The sequence below is a fragment of the Narcine bancroftii genome, chromosome 9 (assembly GCF_036971445.1).
Source record: "Narcine bancroftii isolate sNarBan1 chromosome 9, sNarBan1.hap1, whole genome shotgun sequence".
Classification (NCBI taxonomy): domain Eukaryota; kingdom Metazoa; phylum Chordata; class Chondrichthyes; order Torpediniformes; family Narcinidae; genus Narcine; species Narcine bancroftii.
The window spans coordinates 50227957-50243003 of record NC_091477.1 but is presented as its reverse complement, the minus strand read 5'-3'; the positions used below and the strand labels follow the sequence as shown (position 1 = coordinate 50243003).

Here is a 15047-nt window from a genome sequence, read left to right as displayed (position 1 = left end):
TTATTCATCAAAGCTCAGCTGAAACTCAGTGTCAACTAACGCATGCCAGTACTATGATTGGTAGATTGGAAAAAGTATTAGGCTTCGTGCAATCATAGAACATCGAACACTATTGCACAGTACACGCCCTTCACCCCTCGATCAAGCCAAACAAGAAGATTTGAGATACAAGTCAGCTGTGGTCCATGTGAATGGCAGAACAGGTTGGAGGCAAAGAATGGTCTCTTTTCCTGTGCTTGGGACAATCTTTAGTTTGGTGTTCAACTCCTTGAAACATCTACACAAAAATCTCCTTGGTGGGAAGTACTACTTTACTCTTTGTCTGCCCAGAACACGAATACCCACATGTGAGATACTTTAATCAAGCATTGTGTAAAGGGTGATGAATAGTGGCACAGTCAGACCCAACCTCTCCAGCTGGTACATTCACCAATGGGGAGATGCAGAGTTCAACACAGTATCATTCAATTACTTCGCGATCTCAACACTGGACTTATCACTGCATCGTGAACAAGGGTACCAAGATTTTAGCTGGCAAAAAAGGCGAGAAGGCTCATTCTAACTATCATGACACTTAAAAAAAAGTGTGCACCCAATGTTATGGCATTTACCCCGCAAACATGAAGATAACCTACAGCTCCAACAGACGGAACTCCCTCTTACAGCAAGCTAAAATAATCAAAGAAGCCAAGTAAACTTCAATCTAGGCAGAGGCGGTAAATATTTCAGTTACGTCACGGGAGTGTTGATCTACTGAACTGGACCAATAATCCAGAGACCGAGTTGATATCTCACTGTGTCACTCTGACTAACTGAAGCGCAGTAATTAGTGGGGGGAGCACTTGCTACACATCATCAGGTCCGGGCAGGTGCATTGTAACTACCAACAGCAGAAGGGAGACAAAATAAACTGCACATTTCAAAGCTTTTGCATTAAATTACAATTTTGTGAGTCTGCTCATCTGCATTGTTAGAGTTCCTAAGAATAGTTTAAATTTTAATCATCCGGTGTCGGTAACCCAAGAGGCAAAATGGAGCCAAGCAAATTGGAAAAACTCTTTTCTTCCGATCACACTCACCCTCTCCCCCTCCCCTCCCCACCCTATCCTTTCAGTTTCGAGGTCCCAGGGACGGTTCTCATTCTAGCAAATTCCAAGCATCCAGGGCGTTAACATTTTGTAGCAGTCCTCTGTTTCAGATCCCAGTCCTTTAGCAAGGTCAAGGTGTCATGGGGGCAGATCGCTCAGTGACCACTCACTGTGATACATTTTCACAGCCACTCAAGGGCATTGTGGGCTAGATATGTTGCACCAGACCTCGGGTATTTATGTAGCTATCCAACCCTGTTCTCACCCAGAGTTCAGTTCCCCCTCTCCACATTGATTTACGAGGTCCATCCACTTGTGGTTGAAACAAAGCAGAGCTGGAGCCAACTTTTGTTCTTCCATTTAACAACCTTGGCATTGAGTATAGTTCAGTTCAGAGATTGTTCACAGACTCGCAAAAAATACTGGACTTTAGACCAATGCCATTAAGCAACGAGTAAGGAACATTTTTCTTGAGAGGTTGAAAGACAAAGAAGAGAATGATTCTTTTGAGGTTATGCTCACCACTGACGATTCACACCTTTGTGTTTTGCCTTCATATTTGTATAGCAATGACAACTTTGGACATGGTAACTTCCTGGAGTGTTATAATCCACAAATGTGTGCTTGCTTTTCATTCATAGAAGAAAGTAAGGCACTAGAAATGAGGTGTTTTAACATCTGGAGGTCTTATATAATGCAAGAAAATACAGGAAAAAAGAATATTTTGGAATAAAATATTATCATTGTCAACAGTCATGGCTTATTTACCTGCTTATAGAGATACCCCAGATAGTAACGACGACTGTTGCAGGAGGAGCCGAATGATATAATCAGGCAACAAGCAATGCTTTCCAACTATAGTCAGTGGCTACAATTTTTAATTATCCATGTTCCTTAATCACAAACACACCTGAGCTGTAGAACCACTTGGAGTTAAAATGCAAGGGTGCTGGAGAGGGATTCCAAGCCCATCAAAGCTGTCTCTAAAAGCAAGGTAGGTGGAAAAATTAAATATTTACTCAATTAATCCTGCTGAATTCAGAAGAGATGAGGGTAACCGGTTCGAACAGTTGGAGGGATGGCCAATTTAAAGTACTGATTGGTTGAGATGGCTTCAAAAATCATTATTTAAATTTGACTCCAGAAACATTTTTATGGCCAATTAATTGCCAAATTGTGAAGTGTATCCTGAAACTATTTAAAGATCCGAATTTGCAAGAGCTAGAACCCACCGATTGCTCTCCCACAGAGTGGCTCAACGACATCATTGAAGTTGATTGATAAAAATTGTGCAGGGGAAATCATCGGCAAACTTCAGTGAGTGACGAGCTCTTGAAAGGACACAGGGCCTGGGAAACCAAGTGACAACTTCCTTAAATCTGCTGGGACGTCAGCCAGGGCTCAAGTTTCCACAATGGGATTTGAAATCACATCCTTCTGACTCAGAGGTGGAAGAGGAATTGAGCCATGGCAGTTGACATAGGTGTACATAGGTGTTAAAAGCACTGGTGGGCGGGGGTCAGATGGTTGAAAAAGCATTTAAGTTGGAATTTTGGCAGATTATATTGTCCTCGAATATATCATCAAATGTGACCCCCTACCCCCCAAAAATGTAAATTGGGATATCCTTGCTTGAATAAATTGATACCATGGGTTTGAAAGTTAAAATCTTGCTGATGCTAGAAATTTGAAACAAAATCAGAAAATACTGTAAATACAGGTCAGGAATCAGTGTCTGTGGAATCAGAAACCGGCATCACTTCAAGTCCCAGATCCATCTGTCCATCAGAGGATCCTACACCTGGAACATTAACTCTGCTCCCCTCCACTTGCTGGGTATTTTCAGCATTTTTGGTTATTGCAGTTTTATTCCATTTGGAGTTAGATGGTCAGAGATGCACTGTATGGTAAAAGGACCATCAGTCCATCTCGTGCAGGCCCATTTGCTCACGTTAGGCTTGTAGTCTTGCCCTCGTAATCAAAGTGTCTGCCCAAGTGCCTCTGAGGGAGTTGGAGTCAGATTTGATTAGTTATGGACAGCTGGGCAGTCTAATATCTAACAGCTGCCACCTTACCCTCCACCAACCAACCCCCCCCACCACCCCCCTCACACACACACACACTATCTACTGGGAAGATCTCTCTCTATGGTGGTGACCAGGGATGCCATGGAGATGAGAGAAGCAGGAGTGGGGAAAAGCACAAGGAAAAGGGGACTGAAATAGGATATATCAGGGAAAGGAGAGAATGTAGAGAGAATGGATGCAGTTCACAAAAATCAATGAAGGAAACCCATGAAAATACAACATTCCACCTGATTAATTATCAGGACTAGGCACAAAGCAAGGAGCTCTTTTTTTTGTGTGCACAGGCATTCATAAAAACATGTAAAATTTGTATATGCTTCTAAAATGATGTTTGCTAATCTTGTCAAACATTTTGGAATAGTCTCCATCCAAAGCGTGGACGCTCCATTGCCTTCCAGCAGTTCATGTTTAGCTCCGAATTCCTGCAGCTGTGGGTCTGCTCATTTTTTTTTCCCCTGCTTCGATTTCTTTGGCAAAAGAAAATCTAAAAATTTGAAAGTGAGCACTGAATGGAATTTCTCAAATGTATAATCCAAGTTCAGTCCTTGTTCTCTTCTGATTGTTTTCCTGCACTTTCTGTTGAGCTGGTGGATTTGCATGCACTAACCTTGCCTGATTATGGATTTGGGCAGCAGCTGGTACACCTGCATCCTTCGTTACACCACCACAGGTAACAGAACCTTGATCAGTAAATCAGCTGTCAGCAAAAGGAACAAAAAAACACCAATTTCACGTAACTGGGTAGCTAGCCAGTCGTTGTAGCATTTACACAGACACATGAATATGAAAGGGATCGGGTGTAAGCAGTGGAGTTCTTGTTGGATCCAGACATTATGTTCAGCACACACCCCCCCCCAGTGGCTGAAGGTCCTGTTCCTGCCCTGCTCTGTTCAATGTTCTAAAGACAAAAATTCAGCAGAATACTAAGACACTTAGACCATTCGTGTAGAAGTAAGCACTGAGGATGCTTGTAGACTGCTTTTCTGAAGGTCCCGAGTTTGTCTGAGGTATGTTTACAGTTATTCTATGGTAATGTGCTTTAGCAGAGCTTCCAAGTGGTCTGAATATCATGGGGAGAGAAGCAGAGTAAATTTGGGTGTCTTTTTCTTTAGTTGAATTTGTTCACACAGGTACACGATCCTTTATCTGGACATCTAAAATCCAGAAAGCTCCAAAATCCAGCAAGTGGGGACCGGCGGTTGGGGAAGGTGGCCGAGGGAAGAGGCCGGGGGAGACTTCCGGGCAGTTGGGGGAGGTGGCCAGGTGGCCAAGGAACCGCAGTTGGGGGAGGCAGCCGGGCGACTGGAAGGGGATAGGGATGGATACAGCAGCAAAATTCGGGTGGACTTTCTGAAATCCAGAAAAATCCGAAATTCAGAACACACTGTCCCCTAAGGGTTCTGGATAAAGGATCGTGTACCTGTATCTGGAATCCAGAGATCACTAAGATAGGTGAGGACTTATTGTCCAGCCTTAAACCTAGTGCTTTGATTGGCTAGAAAACAGAGCAGTTGAGAATCAAACTTTTTAGTTGCCATGGAGACATGATTAAGGACAATGGATTTCATCAGTATGAGAAACTCAGCATAAAAACTCACCGCACCAACCATTAAACCACCCATTTACACTCATCCTACATTCTCATCTACTCTTCCCACGTTCTGCCACTCACCCTACACACTTGGGGACAATTCACAATGTCCAATGAACCATCCAATACATGGAGAGAATGTTCCAATTTCACTTAGACAGCATCAGAGATTGGCATGGAACCCTGGTTTCCAGCCCTGAAGGAATTTGGTCAAGCTAATCCATGAGCAACATGACCAAGATTTGCTCCTCATTCCAAACATTTAATAATTTAAATTGAACGTTCCTACCTTCCATGGTGGGATTTGTACCCAAGTCTCCATCTGAGTCTGTACTTATCTGACACCCAGACATCTAAAGATGAACAGGGCAGCAAGATGAGACAAATAGGCCCAGCATGCATGAGGGAAAACCTTGTGGAAGAAGAGATTACAGTTTCTTCAGGTTAGCCATTTCTGGAAGATATGTGACAATAAATGTAGTGGAATTTATATTTTTGGACCTTCAGATGTGGCCTGACTTGCTGCATAAATTTTACATTTACATTTTTAAAATTTAGACATATAGCAACACTTTCCTTATTCTAATATATCCTGATTTCAGAGTATCATCTTCCAAAGCACAAGCTGCGATATCCCAAATTGTGATCTCTTTAATCCAACAAATCAAACTCAGTGGCTGTTACTTTAATAGTTTTAATTTGTTGATAGAACAGATAAGCATTTTGCATAGCTTCACAACAAGACTTTCTTAACGATGAATAATAAAGTATTTACTGAATGAAAGTTACAAAAGATATATAGATATATCTTTGGCTTGGCTTCGCGGACGAAGATTTATGGAGGGGGTAAATGTCCACGTCAGCTGCAGGCTCGTTTGTGGCTGACAAGTCCGATGCGGGACAGGCAGACACGGTTGCAGCGGTTGCAGGGGAAAATTGGTTGGTTGGGGTTGGGTGTTGGGTTTTTCCTCCTTTGCCTTTTGTCAGTGAGGTGGGCTCTGCGGTCTTCTTCAAAGGAGGTTGCTGCCCGCCAAACTGTGAGGCGCCAAGATGCACGGTTAGAGGCGATATCAGCCCACTGGCGGTGGTCAATGTGGCAGGCACCAAGAGATTTCTTTAGGCAGTCCTTGCACCTTTTCTTTGGTGCACCTCTGTCACGGTGGCCAGTGGAGAGCTCGCCATATAACACGATCTTGGGAAGGCGATGGTCCTCCATTCTGGAGACGTGACCCACCCAGCGCAGCTGGATCTTCAGCAGCGTGGACTCGATGCTGTCGACCTCTGCCATCTCGAGTACTTCAACGTTAGGGATGAAGGCGCTCCAATGAATGTTGAGGATGGAGCGGAGACAATGCTGGTGGAAGCGTTCTAGGAGCCATAGGTGATGCCGGTAGAGGACCCATGATTCAGAGCCAAACAGGAGTGTGGGTATGACAACGGCTCTGTATACGTTTATCTTTGTGAGGTTTTTCATTTGGTTGTTTTTCCAGACTCTTTTGTGTAGTCTTCCAAAGGCGCTATTTGCCTTGGCGAGTCTGTTGTCTATCTCATTGTCGATATAAAACATATATAAAGATAAAAAATTTTAAAGAGATAAAAATCTTTAAAGAGATACACAATTCAAAGAAAAATTTCTCTTGCTCGTGCTTCCTTCACATCTTGTAGAATGAGCAAGTTGTTAGCCTGGGCAGATATTATGACATAGTTCATCACAGTCACTATGGTAACACTACAAACAATAGTTATCTTAAAGAGACAGGCACAAAATTAACTAAGAATCAAAAACACAAAGTTTTAACTTTGTTTCTCGGCCCATGAGCCCATGTTACCCAATCACAGCCAACTGACCTACAATGCCCAGTACATTTTGGAGGATGTAAGGAAACTGGAGTCCCTAGAAAACCCCACATAGACACGGGGAGAATGTACAAGCATTCAACGAGGGATTTGAACCCCGACCCTGATTGCTGGCACTGTAACAGTGTTGCGCTAACCATGCATTTTCTTTTTAATGCTTTTTAATACTTTCACATTGAGGGTTTTTTTTTGATTTCCAGCCTGGCAAGAGTTGGCCACAATGGTCTAATTCAGAACCTCACCCCCAGAATGGAGTGACGTGGAAAGAAATGTCATTTTCTCAAGGTACATCAAGATAATATGCACATCACTTTTGCAACAGCATAGGCGATCCTCCGTTCCTCAGCAAAGGTGATGCCTTTTAACTGATTAGTGCAGTGACACATTCAACTGGGTGTTGTATGCAGTGCAGATCTATCTATAAAGCAGAATGCAAGCACTCATGAGCAGTATCTGGGATAACCACATTCCCCGCGCACAGCCCCCCCCCCCCATTTGATTGCTGACACATTCCATTGGTGGTAATAATTTGAGTGTGGGGGGGATCTTCCAGCTTGCATTTAGGGATGTTGTGGGCTCCTCCAGAGGTGTCTTCCTGTAAGGGGTTGCTTATACTCCATGTTGGCACTTACAGCTTTTCATCTGGATCTTAGGCTGTAGGTTCTGAGCAGAGACTTCTCCCTGAAGCCTTCCTCTTCCTCCAATCCTCTTCCCCCATCTCCTTCTCAGGCTCCACCCTGGACCAATCACAATCCACACATTGCAATATTGTCCAGCATGTGGTGATGAGGGATTTGCACCTGGCTGCCTCGTACTGCAAGCCCATTCGTGGAACATGTGGAAAATCCCATCTTGCTGAGACCAGGGTGTTCAATACCTATCCCAGAGCTTTTCTCGGTCTCATTCCTGCTGTGCTTGCGAAGAGTAGTGAGATTTCACTTCCATGATCTACTCTGGATAAAACTGAGTTGCGCATGCTTGGCAAAATAGGCAGGATGCAAAGCAATATCCATATTTCTTTTGAAAATATTGTTATTATGTTTAATGAAAAAAATAGACAAATATTAATCCAATACATGGGCTGCAATATAAGAAAAGATAGATCATTTGTATTTCTCAAATAATACCTTAATCTTACATGGTATAAATTGTATGTACCCTTCACAATCAAATCCATTTTATCAAAATATCTCAAAAGAAAATAAAACAAAAAAGGAAAAAAGGGAAAAAAAAACCATTAATGAAACCCCTCCCTCTAAACAAGGCTAATATACATAAGAAACAATGGGCGAACACCCAAACCCTTTAAATTATGGTAGTACTCCATGAACAGGCCCCATGTCTAGTAAAAATTCACCTTTACATCTTTAATATTATATATCTCTTTTTTTTATAAACATAGGAAGGACATGACCTCCTGTAACTATTGAATATGAGAAGGTTTCATGAGCCAGTTTTCAGGCTATAAATTAAATCTGCATAAGAGTGAATTATTACTCCAATTTCCCTTTTATGTTAGTGAATGATCAGTGTAGATATCTTGGAATTACAATTAATAAGAGTTATAAAAATTTATTGAACGAAAAATTTTCTGCAACATTTAATCAGGTTAAAGTACTATTATCAGGATGGTCACTTTTGTCTATTTTATGATTGGATGTATTAATTCGATTAGAATGAATATATTACCAAAATTTTTATATCTTTTCCAGTCTATACCAATCTTTATCCCTAAATTTTTTTTTGATTCACTGGATTTGTTTATTTCTTTGTATATATATTGGCAAGGAAAACAACCCCATTTAAACAAAGTGCATCTTCAAAAAACTAACAGGAGCTGAGGATTGTCACATGCAAATTTCACATCTGACTATAGGGTGGTCAATATATGTAATTCGCTTCTTTTGGTGAAATTTGATTGGGTGGAAATGGAATTGAACTTTTCTAAAAATACATCTATGTTGGCAGTCCTAGGATCCTTTTAACCTTCATCTGATCCGATAATGAGACATAGGTTAAGAATATGGGCACAATTTAGAAAATTGTTTGGAATCCATAGTTTTTCTCTGACCAGTCCTATTATAACTAATCATCTCTTTTTTAAAAAAACGTTCTTTGGAAACTGCAGATGAGGCAACATAAATGGGAGTACACCTTGAGATTGAGAAATGACTTCAGAATTGTGAAAGAGAAACAATTTAGTTTAGCCAGTGGATCAGATGAGGGGTGGGCGGGGGGGGGGGTGGGGCAGGGGGGGGGGAAATGGGAGGAACAATGGAAATATCTCTGATAGTGTGAGACTGTAGGTCTTAATGCAAAGTTAAGGTCAGACAAGAAAAAAAAAGGATGGCCTGCTAAATGATCAGTTCTAAAATAAAAACGCAGTAAGTTCTAGTTGGAGAACTTGAGAGGGTTGTGCAAGTTACAGGAATCCAGATGAATGTTGAGGTGTTAGAGTCATACAGTTATACATCGTGGTCAGAGAACCTTTGGTCCATTGACACCATTTACACCAAACCTGCATTAATCCCTTTTATTATTCTCCCCACATTATTTATAAATTTAGAGATACAGCATGGTAACAGGCCCTTCAGGCCTATGAGTCCATGTCCACTAAATAAACAATTTAACCTAAAAACTTCTTACGTACTTGGAAGGTGGAAGAAAACCAGAGAATCCAAAGGAAACTCATGCAGACACAGGAAGAATGTACAAACTCCTTTTTTTTTAATCTACAATGCCTAGGTTTTGTACATGAGACCAGAGAGGGACCAGAGGGCCAGAGCTTGCTTCTCCAGGCAGATGTAGGGAGCTCCTTTACATTCCTGATGTGCCTTGTGGATGGGTTCAGGCTTTGGACAATCAGGCCATTTGCCGCAGATTACCATGCCCTCAATAGATTTTGCAGCCACATTATTTACAAGGCTGTTTATTTGGTCAACAGAGACCCTGAGAATGTTGGGGAGGAGGATGTTGCTCCTGGCTCTACTGTTATCAGAGCAGGAATCACAGCTACCCAAGTCGGCCACTGGGACCACTGCAGAGTAGGTGGGATCAGTAGGCAGAGAAGACATGGACATGATGCAGCACATGGATGGGTGGGAAAGCTCAATTACATTTTGTGTCGTGTAGAGCTTGACTGGAAAAGCAAGTGAAGTTTGTGAGTGCTGATAATACATGGAATAAGGATGTTGAAACCACCATGGAGGACCAGTTCATCGTATCTTTAGGCAGGGTGGAAAGAAGTTTAAAGTAGGAGGTGGCAGGGATTGATTAGGAACAGTCAACATGGATTTGGGAGAGGAAGATCATGTTTGACAAACCTTATCGAATTTTTTTGAGGAGGTTACAAGGAAAGTTGATGAGGGTAAGGCAGTGGATGTCATATAAATGAACTTTAGTAAGGCCTTTGCTAAGGTTCCTCGGGGAAGGTTAGTTAGGAATTAAATTCAGGTATTAACATTTAAGTAGTAAAATAACAATGGTTGAATGGGAGAGGCCAGAGAGTAGAGGTAGATAACTGTCAGTCTAGAAGCCAGTGACTCGTAGTGTGCCTCAGGGTTCAGTATTGGGTCCATTACTATTTGTCATATGCATTAAACATCTGGATGATGGAGTGGTAAATTGGGTTAGTAAGTATGCAGATGATACCAAGATAGGGAGAGCTGTGGATAGTGAAGAAGGGTTTCAAAGCTTACAGAGGGATTTAGACCAGTTAGAAGAGTGGGCTGAACGATGGCAGATCGAGTTTAATGAACATACATGTGAGGTGTTATATTTTGGTAGGGCTAATCAAAAAGGACATGTATAGTGAATAGTAGGGCATTGAAGAGTGCAGTAGAACAGAGGGATCTAGGAAAAATGGTACATAGTTCCTTGAAGGTGACATTACATGTGGATAGGGTGGTGAAGAAAGCTTATGATATGTAAGCCTTTATAAATCAGGGCATTGAGTGTAGGAACTGGGATCTTATGTTAAACTTATACAAGGCATTGGTGAGGCCATATTTGGAATAATGTTTACAATTTTCATCACCAAAGTATAGGAAAGATATCAACAATTTGAAGAGAATGCAGAGAAGATATATGAGAATGTTGCCAGGGTTACAGGGTCGAAGTTATAGGGAAAGGTGAAATAAGTTAGGTCTTTATTCTTTGCAGCATAGAAGGTTGAGAGGGGATTTGATTGAGGTATTTAAAATTATTAGGGGTATAGATAGAGTGGGCATGGAGAGGCTTTTTTCCTTTAAGAAAGGGGGAGATACAAACAAGAGGACATGAGCTGAGAGTTAGGGGGCAAAAATTTAGAAGAAAGGGAGGGACTTCTTTACTCAGAGACTGGTGGGTGTATGGAATAAGCTTCCAGATGATGTGGTGGAGACAGGCTCGATATTAGCATTTAAGAAGAAGTTGCATATGTATATGGATGGGAAAGGAATGGAGGGTATTGGTTGAGTGTAGGTCAATGGGGTGAGGTGGAAGAAAGTGTTTGACGTGGATCAGAAGGACCAAGTTGGCCAGTTTCTGTGCTGTAATTGTTATATGGTTATATGCTTTAGACCAGGGGTGTCAAACTCAAATTCACAGAGGGCCAAAATTAAAAACTTGGACTAAGTCGTGGGCCAAACTAAATATTTATTGAAAATTTTCAACAACATCTGCATATTTTCTCTTCTTTCAACATATGTAATGTTAAACTTTTTATTATTAAAATAAATGTTTAATAATAGTTTTGGTTAAACTCTTTCCAGAAGAAGCATTAACAAATGAGAAATAAAATATTCAATAAATAATATTTCTCTATAGCCTTTAAGATCCTTTTTAATGTATTTTTTTTCACAAGCCAACAAGCCAAAAAAATAATAACTTGCTGCAATGAAAATCCAATCTTTCAACTATAAACAGTCCAAAGTGAACCAAAGAAAATATTAATCCAAGCTTAGCTTGCTACACTGTGATTTACTCTGATGCACCTGGGTCTAAACCAGATACTTGGCATCTCTTCTTAGATGCAAGTTCATCGAACTCTGGGGTCAGAGTTTGCCTCCCACCTGTCTTGAAAGGTCCTGTTTTCTGTCTTTCGTTTGGCCATTTTTCGTAAGGGGTTTATTACATGTGAGTTGGGCGACAGGTCCCAGATGCTAATGAAAGTAAACAGAGGAGGTGGGGGCGATTAGCGGGCTGACGGGCCGGCGCCAATGCATTTGCAAAGCATTCTGGGATTTGTAGTATTAACCATGCATGCGCTATACTGGCGCGGCGGCCAGCTCTAATACATATTTGATATGATCTTGCGGGCCAAATATAATTATATCACGGGCCAAATTTGGCCCGTGGGCCTGAGTTTAACATGTCCCTTCAGGGACTACATGGTCCATCATCGACCTCCACATATGGAATCCCAGTGCTGGAGGGATGGGGGGGCCACTGGACTGGGGGTGGGGGGGGAGGGGGTTGAGTGTGTTGGCAGCACAAGGTAAAGTGGCCAAATGTCCAGTTTTAGGCAGGACAGTCCGACTTCTGAGCAATCTGTCCTCTGTCTGGTGCCACCTCAAGCTGGATGCTAATTTGTTCTCCATTTGGGGGTGTACCCTGAATTAAGGGGCGGAAAGGGCACTTACATGTTAAATGCAGTATCCTGGAGTCCTCAGACCATGTTTCTTCTCATGCGCATGCAGGAGTGCCGGCTGGTGCATTTGGGATGAGGGGGAAGCGTGACGGCATTGCATGAAGTTTCATGGCAAGTAAGTCTCCCCTCCCATACTGGATGGGGGGGGGTCCTGGTGTAGGTGGTGGCTGCACTGGACAGGGGGGAGATGGGTGGTGGAGGCACTATTTTAAATTAAGCCCCCCACATTATTGACCCCCCCCCCCAGTGTTATTGACTCTCTTTCGATCTCTGGCATTTATCAACCCCCTATATAGTCCCATCGACCCCTGGGGATTGATATCAAGCACTTTGGGAGCCCCTGTCTTAAAGTGACAGTCCCACTAAAATAAAATTGGGAGCTCATAAGAGTACATTCTCCTCATGTCTGCATGGGTTTTCCCTAGGTGCTTCAGTTTTCTCCCACCGTTCAACAGCATACTGGGGGCTGTAAGTCAATTTGGTGTAATTTGGCAGCACAGGCTTATGGGCCGAAAGGGCTTGTTACCTTGCTGTATGTATGTCCAATGTCTAAAGGCATGAATGGCTTAATGTCTGACATTTGAATCTATTTTACTGCCTCTGAACATATCACCCAAGCATTCAATGTATCTCTGATGGCCAGACTGAGGGTGACTTTCTCCTTTCTCTGATAACAATTCAATCCAGATGCCTCCTAGTTGCTATTGCAATTGGAAATGCTTTTTGCCTCCTTGATGAGCAGGCTTAACTTCCATATGCTTCGCCAAAGGTCGCAAGCCCTATCTTTGTCCAGCCATCCCCAATCCTCAGCTGTCCCACAGAGACCTCACCACTCCATTTTCATTTCGTTTATGTGGCATTTGTTAATCATGGAAAATACTTCCAAATGCTTTACTGAACCATTATCTCAAAATGGAAAGCAAATCAGAGTGGGAAAGGTAAAGCAGCAAGGGAAAGCCTGGTGAAATCAAGAAAAGGCACTAAAACAAATTGGCATTTAAAAAAAATACAGATGACTCATGATCAGTGGCTGTCAACATCAGGATTCTGGCTGTGAAAATGAGATTGCAAAACAAACTAGTGAAACCATGAGGTGAGTTGAAACTACAGCATCAGGCAGGATGAGTGAGGCCCAAACAATCCTTTTCCATGAGCCCCTTTTGACTGGAATTTCTAAAAGGTTCCAAGTGTCTCTCCTGCACTATTTAAGCCAGGACATTAGCACCCTAAAGAACAGTATTAAAGCAATTTACCCTCCCTATCAATGTTCATGGTAATCTTTCCAATGTTCTAAGTCTTCCTGTAATTTATTCATTAATGGCTGATAATTTAATTTGTACAGGTGGTTTAAATTATTATCTAATCTAATACCTAGGTATCGGATTGCTTGTGTTTGCCATTTAAATGGTGATTCTTTTTTAAATTCTGTATAATCCGTATTATTCTTTGGCATCGCTTCACTTTTATTTGCATTGATCTTGTACCCCGATATTTCTCCATATTCCTTCAATTTCTTATGTAGTTCTTTTTTTTGATATTTCTGGTTCTGTTAAGTATACTATGATGCCATCTTCAAATAAACTGATTTTATACTCCTCCTTTATTTTTATCCCTTTTGTTTTATTTTCTGTTCTTATCAGTTCTGCCAATGGTTCTATAGCTAAAGCAAACAGTGAGGGAGATAGTGGACATCCCTGTCTAGTTGACCTACTTAATTTAAATTGGTTCGATACATATCCATTTACTGTCACCTTCGCCAATGGTCTATTATATAATGCTTTAATCCAATTAATGGCTGATGGAGGACCTCAGTTTTCTTCAGGCTGACTTCCAGGCCAAACATTTTGGCAGTTTCCGCAAAGCAGGACGTCAAGCGCTGAAGAGCTGGCTCTGAATGGGCAACTAAAGCGGCATCGTCTGCAAAGAGTAGTTCACGGACAAGTTTCTCTTGTGTCTTGGTGTGAGCTTGCAGGCGCCTCAGATTGAAGAGACTGCCATCCGTGCGGTACCGGATGTAAACAGCGTCTTCATTGTTGGGATCTTTCATGGCTTGGTTCAGCATCATGCTGAAGAAGATTGAAAAGAGGGTTGGTGCGAGAACACAGCCTTGCTTCACGCCATTGTTAATGGAGAAGGGTTCAGAGAGCTCATTGCTGTATCTGACCCAACCTTGTTGGTTTTCGTGCAGTTGGATAATCATGTTGAGGAACTTTGGGGGACATCCGATGCGCTCTAGTATTTGCCAAAGCCCTTTCCTGCTCACAGTGTCGAAAGCTTTGGTGGGGTCAACAAAGGTGATGTAGAGTCCATTGTTTTGTTCTCTGCACTTTTCTTGGAGCTGTCTGAGGGCAAAGACCATGTCAGTAGTTGATGGTCCTCCATCAGCCAGCTCCCCACCATGACTACCAGCCCCCCCACATCTCCATCGGGCACACAAAACTCAAAACGGTCAACCAGTTTACCTATCTCGGCTGCACCATTTCATCAGATGCAAGGATCGACAATGAGATAGACAACAGACTCGCCAAGGCAAATAGCGCCTTTGGAAGACTACACAAAAGAGTCTGGAAAAACAACCAACTGAAAAACCTCACAAAGATAAGCGTATACAGAGCCGTTGTCATACCCACACTCCTGTTCGGCTCCGAATCATGGGTCCTCTACCGGCATCACCTACGGCTCCTAGAACGCTTCCACCAGCGTTGTCTCCGCTCCATCCTCAACATCCATTGGAGCGCTTTCATCCCTAACGTCGAAGTACTCGAGATGGCAGAGGTCGACAGCATCGAGTCCAC

General features: G+C 42.3%; 2 long non-coding RNA genes across 2 annotated transcripts in view; one reads left to right on the top strand and one right to left on the bottom strand.

Moving 5' to 3' along the window:
• The first annotated feature begins 1891 nt into the window (after positions 1-1891).
• The window catches only part of LOC138743576 (uncharacterized), a 67823-nt gene continuing 54667 nt past the window's right edge, over positions 1892-15047 (top strand). The window contains exons 1-2 of the long non-coding RNA XR_011344956.1: positions 1892-2082; positions 6824-6908. This is a non-coding gene — a long non-coding RNA (uncharacterized lncRNA). The remainder of the gene's footprint in view (positions 2083-6823; positions 6909-15047) is intronic.
• LOC138742926 (uncharacterized) lies at positions 3411-4655 on the bottom strand. Its single transcript, XR_011344520.1, has 2 exons — positions 4596-4655; positions 3411-3872 (listed from the first exon to the last, which is right to left on the bottom strand). It is a non-coding gene; the product is annotated as an uncharacterized lncRNA (long non-coding RNA).